Raw genomic sequence first — 13,844 nt, forward strand, 5'->3', positions numbered from 1 at the left:
TGGGTCACTGATTGGACACTGGGTCAGTGATTGGACACTGAGTCACTGATTGGACACTGAGTCACTGATTGGACACTGAGTCACTGATTGGATACTGGGTCACTGATTGGACACTGAGTCACTGATTGGATACTGGGTCAGTGATTGGACACTGAGTCACTGATTGGATACTGGGTCACTGATTGGACACTGAGTCACTGATTGGACACTGGGTCAGAGATTGGACACTGGGTCACTGATTGGACACTGAGTCACTGATTGGACACTGAGTCACTGATTGGATACTGGGTCACTGATTGGACACTGAGTCACTGATTGGATACTGGGTCAGTGATTGGACACTGGGTCACTGATTGGACACTGGGTCACTGATTGGACACTGTGTCAGTGATTGGATACTGGGTCACTGATTGGACACGGGGTCACTGATTGGACACTGGGTCACTGATTGGACACTGGGTCAGTGATTGGACACTGGGTCAGTGATTGGACACTGGGTCAGTGATTGGACACTGGGTCAGTGATTGGACACTGGGTCACTGATTGGACACTGGGTCACTGATTGGACACTGGGTCACTGATTGGACAATGGGTCAGTGATTGGACACTGGGTCACTGATTGGACACTGGGTCAGTGATTGGACACTGGGTCACTGATTGGACACTGGGTCAGTGATTGGACACTGGGTCAGTGATTGGACACTGGGTCACTGATTGGACACTGGGTCACTGATTGGACACTGGGTCAGTGATTGGACACTGAGTCACTGATTGGACACTGGGTCACTGATTGGACACTGGGTCACTGATTGGACACTGTGTCAGTGATTGGACACTGGATCACCGATTGGACACTGGGTCAGTGATAGGACACTGTGTCAGTGATTGGACACTGGGTCAGTGATTGGACACTGGGTCACTGATTGGACACTGGATCACCGATTGGACACTGGGTCAGTGATAGGACACTGGGTCAGTGATTGGACACTGGGTCAGTGATTGGACACTGGGTCAGTGATTGGACACTGGGTCAGTGATTGGACACTGGGTCAGTGATTGGACACTGGGTCAGTGATTGGACACTGGGTCAGTGATTGGACACTGAGTCAGTGATTGGACACTGGGTCAGTGATTGGACACTGGGTCAGTGATTGGACACTGGGTCAGTGATTGGACACTGGGTCAGTGATTGGACACTGGGTCAGTGATTGGACACTGGGTCACTGATTGGACACTGGGTCAGTGATTGGACACTGGGTCAGTGATTGGACACTGGGTCAGTGATTGGACACTGGGTCAGTGATTGGACCCTGGGTCAGTGATTGGACACTGAGTCACTGATTGGACACTGGGTCAGTGATTGGACACTGGGTCACTGATTGGACACTGGGTCAGTGATTGGACACTGGGTCACTGATTGGACACTGGGTCAGTGATTGGACACTGGGTCAGTGATTGGACACTGGGTCAGTGATAGGACACTGGGTCACTGATTGGACACTGGGTCGAGATTGGACACTGAGTCACTGATTGGACACTGGGTCAGTGATTGGACACTGGGTCACTGATTGGACACTGGGTCACTGATTGGACACTGGGTCGAGATTGGACACTGAGTCACTGATTGGACACTGGGTCACTGATTGGACACTGGGTCACTGATTGGACACTGGGTCAGTGATTGGACACTGGGTCAGTGATTGGACACTGGGTCACTGATTGGACACTGGGTCACTGATTGGACACTGGGTCACTGATTGGACACTGGGTCACTGATTGGACACTGGGTCAGTGATTGGACACTGGGTCACTGATTGGACACTGGGTCAGTGATTGGACACTGGGTCACTGATTGGACACTGGGTCAGTGATTGGACACTGGGTCAGTGATTGGACACTGGGTCAGTGATTGGACACTGGGTCACTGATTGGACACTGGGTCACTGATTGGACACTGGGTCGAGATTGGACACTGAGTCACTGATTGGACACTGGGTCAGTGATTGGACACTGGGTCACTGATTGGACACTGAGTCACTGATTGGACACTGGGTCACTGATTGGACACTGGGTCAGTGATTGGACACTGGGTCGAGATTGGACACTGAGTCACTGATTGGACACTGGGTCAGTGATTGGACACTGGGTCACTGATTGGACACTGGGTCACTGATTGGACACTGGGTCAGTGATTGGACACTGGGTCACTGATTGGACACTGGGTCAGTGATTGGACACTGGGTCACTGATTGGACACTGGGTCACTGATTGGACACTGGGTCGAGATTGGACACTGGGTCGAGATTGGACACTGGGTCACTGATTGGACACTGGGTCAGTGATTGGACACTGGGTCACTGATTGGACACTGGGTCAGTGATTGGACACTGAGTCACTGATTGGACACTGGGTCACTGATTGTATGCTGGGTCACTGATTGGACACTGGGTCAGTGATTGGACACTGAGTCACTGATTGGACACTGGGTCACTGATTGTATGCTGGGTCACTGATTGGACACTGGGTCACTGATTGTATGCTGGGTCACTGATTGGACACTGGGTCACTGATTGGACACTGGGTCACTGATTGGACACTGGGTCAGTGATTGGACACTGAGTCACTGATTGGACACTGGGTCGAGATTGGACACTGGGTCACTGATTGGACACTGAGTCACTGATTGGACACTGGGTCTCTGATTGGACACTGGGTCAGTGATTGGACACTGGGTCACTGATTGGACACTGGGTCACTGATTGGACACTGGGTCAGTGATTGGACACTGGGTCAGTGATTGGACACTGGGTCACTGATTGGATACTGGGTCAGTGATTGGACACTGGGTCAGTGATTGGACACTGGGTCAGTGATTGGACACTGGATCACTGATTGGACACTGGGTCAGTGATTGGACACTGGGTCACTGATTGGACACTGGGTCACTGATTGGACACTGGGTCAGTGATTGGACACTGGGTCAGTGATTGGACACTGGGTCACTGATTGGACACTGGGTCACTGATTGGACACTGGGTCTCTGATTGGACACTGGGTCAGTGATTGGACACTGGGTCACTGATTGGACACTGGGTCACTGATTGGACACTGGGTCACTGATTGGACACTGGGTCTCTGATTGGATAAAGCCCGTGACTTGATCCATTTCACTGACGTATCTCGCCGTCAGCTTTTAATGACCGGTCCCTAACTCTAGCTTCAGGCAAAGTGGCCACGCTGCCTCCGTCCACTCCAGAGCCACTGACCGAGTGTATTGCCGGAGAGATTGACTTCAGTTGACTTACCGAATACCTGTACCAGTGCAATTCCCTCCTCTCGGTTACTGGGAGGCAGATGGATGGCTGACTGTCTCCCTGAAATCCCAGATGACTCTATGAACATGAAGAAAGCATCAAAATTATTGAATACGCGCTTGGGTATAACGTGGGACACACTGTCAGGGTCATGTGGAGGGAGCTCTACACTGTATCTAACCCATGCTGTACCTGTCCAGGGAAAGCTCAATGCTGACACTGGGTATAAAGTGGGGGACACACTGTCAGGTAATGTAGAGGGAGCTCTACACTGTATCTAACCCGTGCTGTACCTGTCCTGGGAGAGCTCGATGCTGACATTGGGTATAAAGTGGGGGACACACTGTCAGGGTAATGTAGAGGGAGCTCTACACTGTATCTAACCCGTGCTGTACCTGTCCTGGGAGAGCTCAATGCTGACACTGGGTATAAAGTGGGGGACACACTGTCAGGGTAATGTGGAGGGAGCTCTACACTGTATCTAACCCGTGCTGTACCTGTCCTGGGAGAGCTCGATGCTGACACTGGGTATAAATTGGGGGACACACTGTCAGGGTAATGTAGAGGGAGCTCTACACTGTATCTACCCCGTGCTGTACCTGTCCTGGGAGCGCTCGATGCTGACACTGGGTATAAAGTGGGGGACACACTGTCAGGGTAATGTAGAGGGAGCTCTACACTGTATCTAACCCGTGCTGTACCTGTCCTGGGAGAGCTCGATGCTGACACTGGGTATAAAGTGTGGGACACACTGTCAGGGTAATGTAGAGGGAGCTCTACACTGTATCTAACCCGTGCTGTACCTGTCCTGGGAGAGCTCGATGCTGACACTGGGTATAAAGTGGGGGACACACTGTCAGGGTCATGTGGAGGGAGCTCTACCCTGTATCTAACCCGTGCTGTACCTGTCCTGGGAGAGCTCGATCCTGACACTGGGTACAAAGTGGGGGACACACTGTCAGGGTAATGTAGAGGGAGCTCTACACTGTATCTAACCCGTGCTGTACCTGTCCTGCGAGAGCTCGATGCTGACACTGGGTATAAAGTGGGGGACACACTGTCAGGGTAATGTAGGGGGAGCTCTACACTGTATCTAACCCGTGCTGTACCTGTCCTGGGAGAGCTCGATGCTGACACTGGGTATAAAGTGGGGGACACACTGTCAGGGTAATGTAGAGGGAGCTCTACACTGTATCTAACTCGTGCTATACCTGTCCTGGGAGAGCTCGATGCTGACACTGGGTATAAAGTGGGGGACACACTGTCAGGGTAATGTAGAGGGAGCTCTACACTGTATCTAACCCGTGCTGTACCTGTCCTGGGAGAGCTCGATGCTGACACTGGGTATAAAGTGGGGGACACACTGTCAGGGTAATGTAGAGGGAGCTCTACACTGTATCTAACCCGTGCTGTCCCTGTCCTGGGAGAGCTCGATGCTGACACTGGGTATAAAGTGGGACGGACACTGTCAGGGTAATGTAGAGGGAGCTCTACACTGTATCTAACCCGTGCTGTACCTGTCCTGGGAGAGCTCGATGCTGACACTGGGTATAAAGTGGGGGACACACTGTCAGGGTAATGTAGAGGGAGCTCTACACTGTATCTAACCCATGCTGTACCTGTCCTGGGAGAGCTCGATGCTGACACTGGGTATAAAGTGGGGGACACACTGTCAGGGTAATGTAGAGGGAGCTCTACACTGTATCTAACCCGTGCTGTACCTGTCCTTGGAGAGCTCGATGCTGACACTGGGTATAAAGTGGGGGACACACTGTCAGGGTAATGTAGAGGGAGCTCTACACTGTATCTAACCCGTGCTGTACCTGTCCTGGGCGAGCTCGATGCTGACACTGGGTATTAAGTGGGGGACACACTGTCAGGGTAATGTAGAGGGAGCTCTACACTGTATCTAACCCGTGCTGTACCTGTCCTGGGAGAGCGCGATGCTGACACTGGGTATAAAGTGGGGGGGTCACTGTCAGGGTAATGTAGAGGGAGCTCTACACTGTATCTAACCCGTGCTGTACCTGTCCTGGGAGAGCTCGTTGCTGACACTGGGTATAAAGTGGGGGACACTGTCAGGGTAATGTAGAGGGAGCTCTATACTGTATCTAACCCGTGCTGTACCTGTCCTGGGAGAGCTCGATGCTGACACTGGGTATAAAGTGGGGGATACACTGTCAGGGCAATGTAGAGGGAGCTCTACACTGTATCTAACCCGTGCTGTAACTGTCCTGGGAGAGCTCGATGCTGACACTGGGTATAAAGTGGGGGACACACTGTCAGGGTAATGTAGTGGGAGCTCTACACTGTATCTAACCCGTGCTGTACCTGTCCTGGGAGAGCTCGTTGCTGACACTGGGTATAAAGTGGGGGACACTGTCAGGGTAATGTAGAGGGAGCTCTATACTGTATCTAACCCGTGCTGTACCTGTCCTGGGAGAGCTCGATGCTGACACTGGGTATAAAGTGGGGGATACACTGTCAGGGCAATGTAGAGGGAGCTCTACACTGTATCTAACCCGTGCTGTACCTGTCCTGGGAGCGCTCGATGCTGATACTGGGTATAAAGTGGGGGACACACTGTCAGGGTAATGTCGAGGGAGCTCTACACTGTATCTAACCCGTGCTGTACCTGTCCTGGGAGAGCTCGATGCTGACACTGGGTATAAAGTGGGGGACACACTGTCAGGGTAATGTAGAGGGAGCTCTACACTGTATCTAACCCGTGCTGTACCTGTCCTGGGAGAGCTCGATGCTGACACTGGGTATTAAGTGGGGGGGACACTGTCAGGGTAATGTAGAGGGAGCTCTACACTGTATCTAACCCGTGCTGTACCTGTCCTGGGAGAGCTCGATGCTGACACTGGGTATAAAGTGGGGGACACACTGTCAGGGTAATGTAGGGGGCGCTCTACACTGTATCTAACCCGTGCTGTACCTGTCCTTGGAGAGCTCGATGCTGACACTGGGTATAAAGTGGGGGACACACTGTCAGGTTAATGTAGAGGGAACCCTACACTGTATCTAACCCATGCTGTACCTGTCCTGGGAGAGCTCGATGCTGACACTTGGTATAAAGTGGGGGACACACTGTCAGGGTAATGTAGAGGGAGCTCTACACTGTATCTAACCCGTGCTGTACCTGTCCTGGGAGAGCTCGTTGCTGACACTGGGTATAAAGTGGGGGACACTGTCAGGGTAATGTAGAGGGAGCTCTATACTGTATCTAACCCGTGCTGTACCTGTCCTGGGAGAGCTCGATGCTGACACTGGGTATAAAGTGGGGGACACACTGTCAGGGTAATGTAGAGAGAGCTCTACACTGTATCTAACCCATGCTGTACCTGTCCTGGGTGAGCTCGATGCTGACACTTGGTATAAAGTGGGGGACACACTGTCAGGGTAATGTAGAGGGAGCTCTACACTGTATCTAACCCGTGCTGTACCTGTCCTGGGAGAGCTCGATGCTGACACTGGGTATAAAGTGGGGGATACACTGTCAGGGTAATGTAGAGGGAGCTCTACACTGTATCTATCCCGTGTTGTACCTGTCCTGGGCGAGCTCGATGCTGACACTGGGTATAAAGTGGGGGGGGACACTGTCAGTGTAATGTAGAGGGAGCTCTACACTGTATCTAACCCGTGCTGTACCTGTCCTGGGAGAGCTCGATGCTGACACTGGGTATAAAGTGGGGGACACACTGTCAGGGTAATGTAGAGGGAGCTCTACACTGTATCTAACCCGTGCTGCACCTGGCCTGGGAGAGCTCGATGCTGACACTGGGTATAAAGTGGGGGACACCCTGTCAGCGTAATTTAGAGGGAGCTCTACACTGTATCTAACCTGTGCTGTACCTGTCCTGGGAGAGCTCGATGCTGACACTGGGTATAAAGTGGGGGACACACTGCCAGGGTAATGTAGAGGGAGCTCTACACTGTATCTAACCCGTGCTGTACCTGCCCTGGGAGAGCTCGATGCTGACACTGGGTATAAAGTGGGGGACACACTGTCAGGGTAATGTAGAGGGAGCTCTACACTGTATCTACCCTGTGCTGTACCTGTCCTGGGAGAGCTCGATGCTGACACTGGGTATAAAGTGGGGGACACACTGTCAGGGTAATGTAGAGGGAGCTCTACACTGTATCTAACCCGTGCTGTACCTGTCCTGGGAGCGCTCGATGCTGACACTGGGTACAAAGTGGGGGACACACAGGGTAATGTAGAGGGAGCTCTCCACTGTATCTAACCTGTGTTGACGGAGCTTTGAGTGCCTACCAGAAGGTTCCTGTAGACCTGCGGCAGTTTCCTGTTCAGTCGAATCGCGTTGCTGATGGCATGACCCCTGCTGATCTCCCGCGAACGATGGAGAGGACCGGCTGTGCTCGCCATCCAGAGGTGAAGACTGAGAGCCAGAACGCAGATGGCCTGCTGGACGCCTGGTGGTGGAAATTAGAGAGAAAGTCCAATTTGCGAGCGTGAATCAGAGATTTCGGGGTCCTTGGGTTCGGCTCGGAAGCGTGTGTGGAGTTACAATGTTGGCAAGGTGGCACTGACGCCTAGGTGTTCGAGGGTTCCTGAGACCCTTGCCTCAATGTGGGTTCTTTGCCCAAAGCACGCGCACGCCAGGGACAGGGCTGTCTCCCAGATGTCAAGACCCCAGTGTAGTGCCAGTGACCAGGGTGTCTTATCTGTCATTCTTTCCCCGTTTTTCTCTCTGCCCATCCCTGACTTTGCCTGTCTGTCCCTTTCTCTTTCGCTAGCTTGCTTTCTCTCTGTGGCGATATGCATCACTGTAAATACACAAGGGGTTAATGTAAATACACTACAACAAAGTAAACACTAGAGGGAGCACCAGAGACGTGGTGACATGCAGACATACAGCTAATGAACACATAGAATAAGACACCCAGAGGTGACACTACCACAAGGGGGCATTACACAACCCATATATGAGGCCTAACTAGTGTCTTATACAAGTTCAACCTTAACCCCTTACTCTTAGAACCATGGAATTGCTTCAGTGCAGAAGGAGGCCATTCGGCCCATCAAGTCTGCACAGAACCCTCTGAAAGAGCACCCTACCCAATCCCGCTCCCTCGCCGTGTCAACCGTAACAAACAAAGAACAAAGAAATGTACAGCACAGGAACAGGCCCTTCGGCCCTCCATGCCCATGCTGCCCGACTAAACTACAATCTTCTACACTTCCTGGGTCCGTATCCCTCTATTCCCATCCTATTCATGTATTTGTCAAGATGCCCCTTAAACGTCACTATCGTCCCTGCTTCCACCACCTCCTCCGGCAGCAAGTTCCAGGCACCCACTCTCCTCTGTGTGAAAAACTCGCCTCGTACATCTCCTCTAAACCTTGCCCCTCGCACCTTAAACCTATGCCCCCTAGTAATTTCCCCCTCTACCCTGGGGAAAAGCCTCTGACTAACCACTCTGTCTATGCCCCTCATAATTTTGTAGACCTCTATCAGGTCGCCCCTCGACCTCCGTCGTTCCAGTGAGAACAAACCAAGTTTATTCAACCGCTCCTCATACCTAATGCCCTCCATACCAGGCAACATCCTGGTAAATCTCTTCTGCACCCTCTCTAAAGCCTCCACATCCTTCTGGTAGTGTGGCGACCAGAATTGAACACTGTACTCCAAGTGTGGCCTAACTAACATAACCCCACCTAACCTGCACATTCCTGGACACTAAGGGGCAATTTTAGCACGGCCAAACCTCCTAACCTGCACATCTTTGGACTGCGGGCGGCACGGTAGCACAGTGGTTAGCACAGTTGCTTCACAGCTCCAGGGTCCCAGGATCGATTCCCGGCTTGGGTCACTGTCCGTGCGGAGTCTGCACGTTCTCCCCGTGCCCGCGTGGGTTTCCTCCGGGTGCTCCGGTTTGAGGTTGTGCATGTGGATTGGCCACGATAGATTGCCCCCAAGTGTCCAAAAAGGGTTGAAGGGGGGGGGGGGTTACTGGGCTACGGGGATAGAGTGATGTGGGATTAAATAGGCTGCTCTTTCCAAGGGCCGGCGCAGACTCGAACGGCCTCCTTCTGCTCTGTCAGTTCGGATTCTACGAAACCTGAACCCCCGGCGGAAATCCACGCAGGACCCGGGGAGGAAGTGCAAACTCCGCACAGACAGTCGCCGAAGGTCGGGATTGAACCCGGGTCCCTGGCGCTGTGAGGCAGCAGTGCTAACCAGTGTGCCACCGTGCCGGCCCTTGTACTCGTGGACTCAATGCTCCTATTAATAAAACCCCGGATGCTGTAAGCTCTACGAACTGCTGTCTCAGCTTGCCCTGCCAACTCTAATGTCTGCTATACACACATACACACACACACACCAAGGTTTGTCTGGTCCTGTACCTCGTTTTATATTACACTGTCTCTTTTGTTATTCCTCCCAAAGTGCAGAACCTCATTTTCCTCTGGGCTGAACTGCGTCCGCCCCCTGCCTGCCCAAGCCCCCAATATATTTGCACCCTTTTGAAGTTCAGGACTAGGAACGCAAGCTCGGCAGACACAGGAATGGAACCCGCGCTGTTGGAACACGATTTCCCCACCATGCACCAGCCGCCCGGGCCAACTAAGCTAACTGCTCCCCCCCCCCCCCCCCCCCCATCTTGGCGACTAACCGCGTCACAGCTGACAACGTTCCCAGCCTTCGCGTCGCCGGCAAATTTCGAAAGCGTCGCATTGGAAAGCATGGCAGCCGTGAACGTTAGCACATGTCAGGAGGGGGAAGGGTACCAAACGCTGACCCCTGGGAAACCCCGCAACAAGACCGTAGCACAATCAATCACTCACGAGACGAGATGAGAAGGAGTCGAACGATGGCTTTATTACGCCGCCTTGTTCCCCCGCAGCACAGTTACAAAATGCGGCTGCTGGGAGAACCCGGGCTCTTATACTCCGCCTTACTGGGTGGAGCCAGCTGATCCAATCGGGATCCAGTGTCTATCCACCAATAGCCTCTCGGCATCACAGGGTACCTTAATACCCCTAATACATACCACCACAAAGACTTCCTCCAATCTGAAGAACAACTAATTATCGCTACCCCCTGCTTCCTGTCCAATTCTCTTATCCTATTGCCCAATTTCCCATTTCACCTCACTCCCTTTTTGACTCCGCCTCACCATTTCCCCTCTTTTTATCTCTTTCTGAAACTTTCTTTCGACTCCCCTTTTCTGTCTGTCCCTGTTTCCTCCCTCTCTCTATCTCTACCTCGCTATTCCAATCTATCTCTCTATTCTCTCTCCTTTCTCTCTATCTCTCTATTCTTACTCTCTCTATCCCGTTGTCTCTCTATTCAGTCTATCTCTCTATCCCTTTCTCCAACCCTATCTCTCTATCCTCGCTCTCTCTATCGCTTCATCCCTCTGCCTCTCTATTCACTCTCTATCTCTCCACTCTCTATCCATTTCTCCAACCCTATCTCTCTATCCTCCCTCTCTCTATCGCTCTATCCGTCTGCCTCTCTATTCACTCTCCATCTCTCCACTCTCTCTATCTCTCTACCCCTTTCTCTAACCCTATCTCTCTATCCTCTCTCTCTCTATCGCTCCATCCCTCTGCCTCTCTATTCACTCTCTAACTGTCCACTCTCTCTATCTCTCTACCCCTTTCTCTAACCCTATCTCTCTATCCTCCCTCTCTCTATCGCTCTTTCCCTCTGCCTCTCTATTCACTCTCCATCTCTCCACTCTCTCTATCTCTCTATCCCTTTCTCTAACCCTATCGCTCTATCCTTTCTCTCTCTAATTGGAAAAATGAAAAAAAGTTTAAAATACTCAATATCTATATCTTGATTCTCTCTCTTTATCTCGATTTTCTCCCTCTACCTATCCCTCGGTCTTACTATGCTCTCTCTATCACTATATTCTGTCTCTATCACTATCTATCTATGTTTCCTCTCTCTATCCCCCCTCCCTATCTCTCTGTTCTGCCTCTCTATCACTCCATCACTCCAGCTCGATCTCTCCATATCCCTCTCTCTATCCCCTCTCTCTATCTCTCCATCTTCTCTAGCTCTATCTCTCTATTTCCCCCCTCCCTATCTCTCTGTTCTGCCTCTCTATCTCTCCATCTTCTCTAGCTCTATCTCTCTATTTCCCCTCTCTATCTCTCTATTTCCCCCCTCACTATCTCTCTGTTCTGCCTCTCTATCTCTCCATCTACTCTAGCTCTATCTCTCTATTTCCCCTCTCTATCTCTCTATTTCCCCTCTCTCTCTCTCCATCTTCTCTAGCTCTACCTCTCTATTTCCCCTCTCTACCTCTCTAGTTCCCCTCTCTATCGCTCTGTTCTCCCTCTATCTGCCTCTCTATTCTCGCTCTCTCTGTCTCCATCCTACCCCTGTATCTGTCCTCCCTCTCTCTATCCCTGTCTCGCTTTTCTTCCTCTCTCAGCGACGCTTTCCGACTCTTTCTCTCCCTCTCCCCCTTCCTTGCTCTGCCTCTCTCTCTCTCTCTCTTCTGCCCTCTGCTACCCTCAGTGGACGCCCCTCACCCCCTCCCTCTATTTCTCTCTCTCTCTCTCTCTCTCTCTCTCGCTCACTCTGTCCTGCCAACTCTAATTCGGAACGCCCGAAAATGAGCGAAGGTTGGAGGCGGGGCGAGTTGCCAACACGATGCAGCCACCCATCCCAGAACCAACCCACCACCGCCGCCACTCCCCCCCCTCCCCCCGCCCCCACCACAACCACCACGCCCTCGGGCACCTCCGGGTGCCAGCGTAACTTACTCGACATGTTGGAGGACCGTTAGACTGGATAATCTTGCTGGTCTCCTCGAAGCAGGGATTCGGGTGTGTGCAAGTGTTGCTGGTGTGTGGAGTACCCGGGGCAGTATATATATAAGTATATGTCACACTGATCTGTGATGAAGTCCTAAACTCCGACACACACAGCTCACCAGCCAATGGGAATGCCAGACGGATCACTCACAACGGTCTCAAAAGCTAATACTAGGAAAGAAAGTAAGCAGAAACGATGAACGTGCCCATTTCACAGAGGCAGAGCGTCCTGGCAATCCTGGGAATATTACAAGGTCAATCAGCAACTCAGGATGTGGACCACCTGAAGCCAGACACACCAGTCATCACCGCCAGCTTCAGTCAGGAGCATCCCGGTTCCGAAAAAGACACAATTCAGAATGCGCCCCACAAATCCCTCCAGGGTCAGTACTGAGGGAGTGCTGAAATGTCAGAGGGTCAGTACTGAGGGAGTGCTGCACTGTCAGAGGGTCAGTACTGAGGGAGTGCCGCACTGTCAGAGGGTCAGTACTGAGGGAGTGCCGCACTGTCAGAGGGTCAGTACTGAGGGAGTGCTGCACTGTCAGAGGGTCAGTACTGAGGGAGAGCTGCACTGTCAGGGGGTCAGTACTGAGGGAGTGCCGCACTGTCAGAGGGTCAGTACTGAGGGAGTGCTGCACTGTCAGAGTGTCAGTACTGAGGGAGTGCTGCACTGTCAGAGGGTCAGTACTGAGGGAGAGCTGCACTGTCAGAGGGTCAGTAGTGAGGGAGTGCCGCACAGTCAGAGAGTCAGTACTGAGGGAGTGCTGCACTGTCAGAGGGTCAGTACTGAGGGAGTGCTGCACTGTCAGAGGGTCAGTACTGAGGGAGAGCTGCACTGTCAGAGGGTCAGTACTGAGGGAGTGCTTCACTGTCAGAGGGTCGGTACTGAGGGAGTGCTGCACAGTCAGAGGGTCGGTACTGAGGGAGTGCTGCACTGTCAGAGGGTCAGTACTGAGGGAGTGCCACTCTGTCAGAGGGTCAGTACTGAGGGAGTGCTGCACTGTCAGAGGGTCAGTACTGAGGGAGAGCTGCACTGTCAGAGGGTCAGTACTGAGGGAGTGCTGCAATGTCAGAGGGTCAGTACTGAGGGAGTGCCGCACTGTCAGAGGGTCATTACTGAGGGAGTGCCGCACTGTCAGAGGGTCAGTACTGAGGCAGTGCCGCACTGTCAGAGGGTCAGTACTGAGGGAGTGCCACTCTGTCAGAGGGTCAGTACTGAGGGAGTGCCGCACTGTCAGAGGGTCAGTACTGAGGGAGTGCCGCACTGTCAAAGGATCAGTACTGAGGGAGTGCAGCACTGTCAGAGGGTCAGTACTGAGGGAGTGCTGCACTGTCAGAGGGTCAGTACTGAGGGAGTGCCGCACTGTCAAAGGATCAGTACTGAGAGAGTGCCGCACTGTCAGAGGGTCAGTACTGAGGGAGTGCTGCACTGTCAGAGGGTCAGTACTGAGCGAGTGCTGCACTGTCAGAGGGTCAGTACTGAGGGAGTGCCGCACTGTCAAAGGATCAGTACTGAAGGAGTGCTGCACTGTCAGAGGGTCAGTACTGAGCGAGTGCTGCACTGTCAGAGGGTCAGTACTGAGGGAGTGCTGCACTGTCAGAGGGTCAGGACTGAGAGAGTGCTGCACTGTCAGAGGGTCAATACAAAGGGAGTGCTGCACTGTCAGAGGATCAGTACTGAGGGAGTGCTGCACTGACAGAGGGTCAGGACTGAGAGAGTGCTG

This window comes from Scyliorhinus torazame, chromosome 4 (assembly GCF_047496885.1).
Source record: "Scyliorhinus torazame isolate Kashiwa2021f chromosome 4, sScyTor2.1, whole genome shotgun sequence".
NCBI classification, from domain to species: domain Eukaryota; kingdom Metazoa; phylum Chordata; class Chondrichthyes; order Carcharhiniformes; family Scyliorhinidae; genus Scyliorhinus; species Scyliorhinus torazame.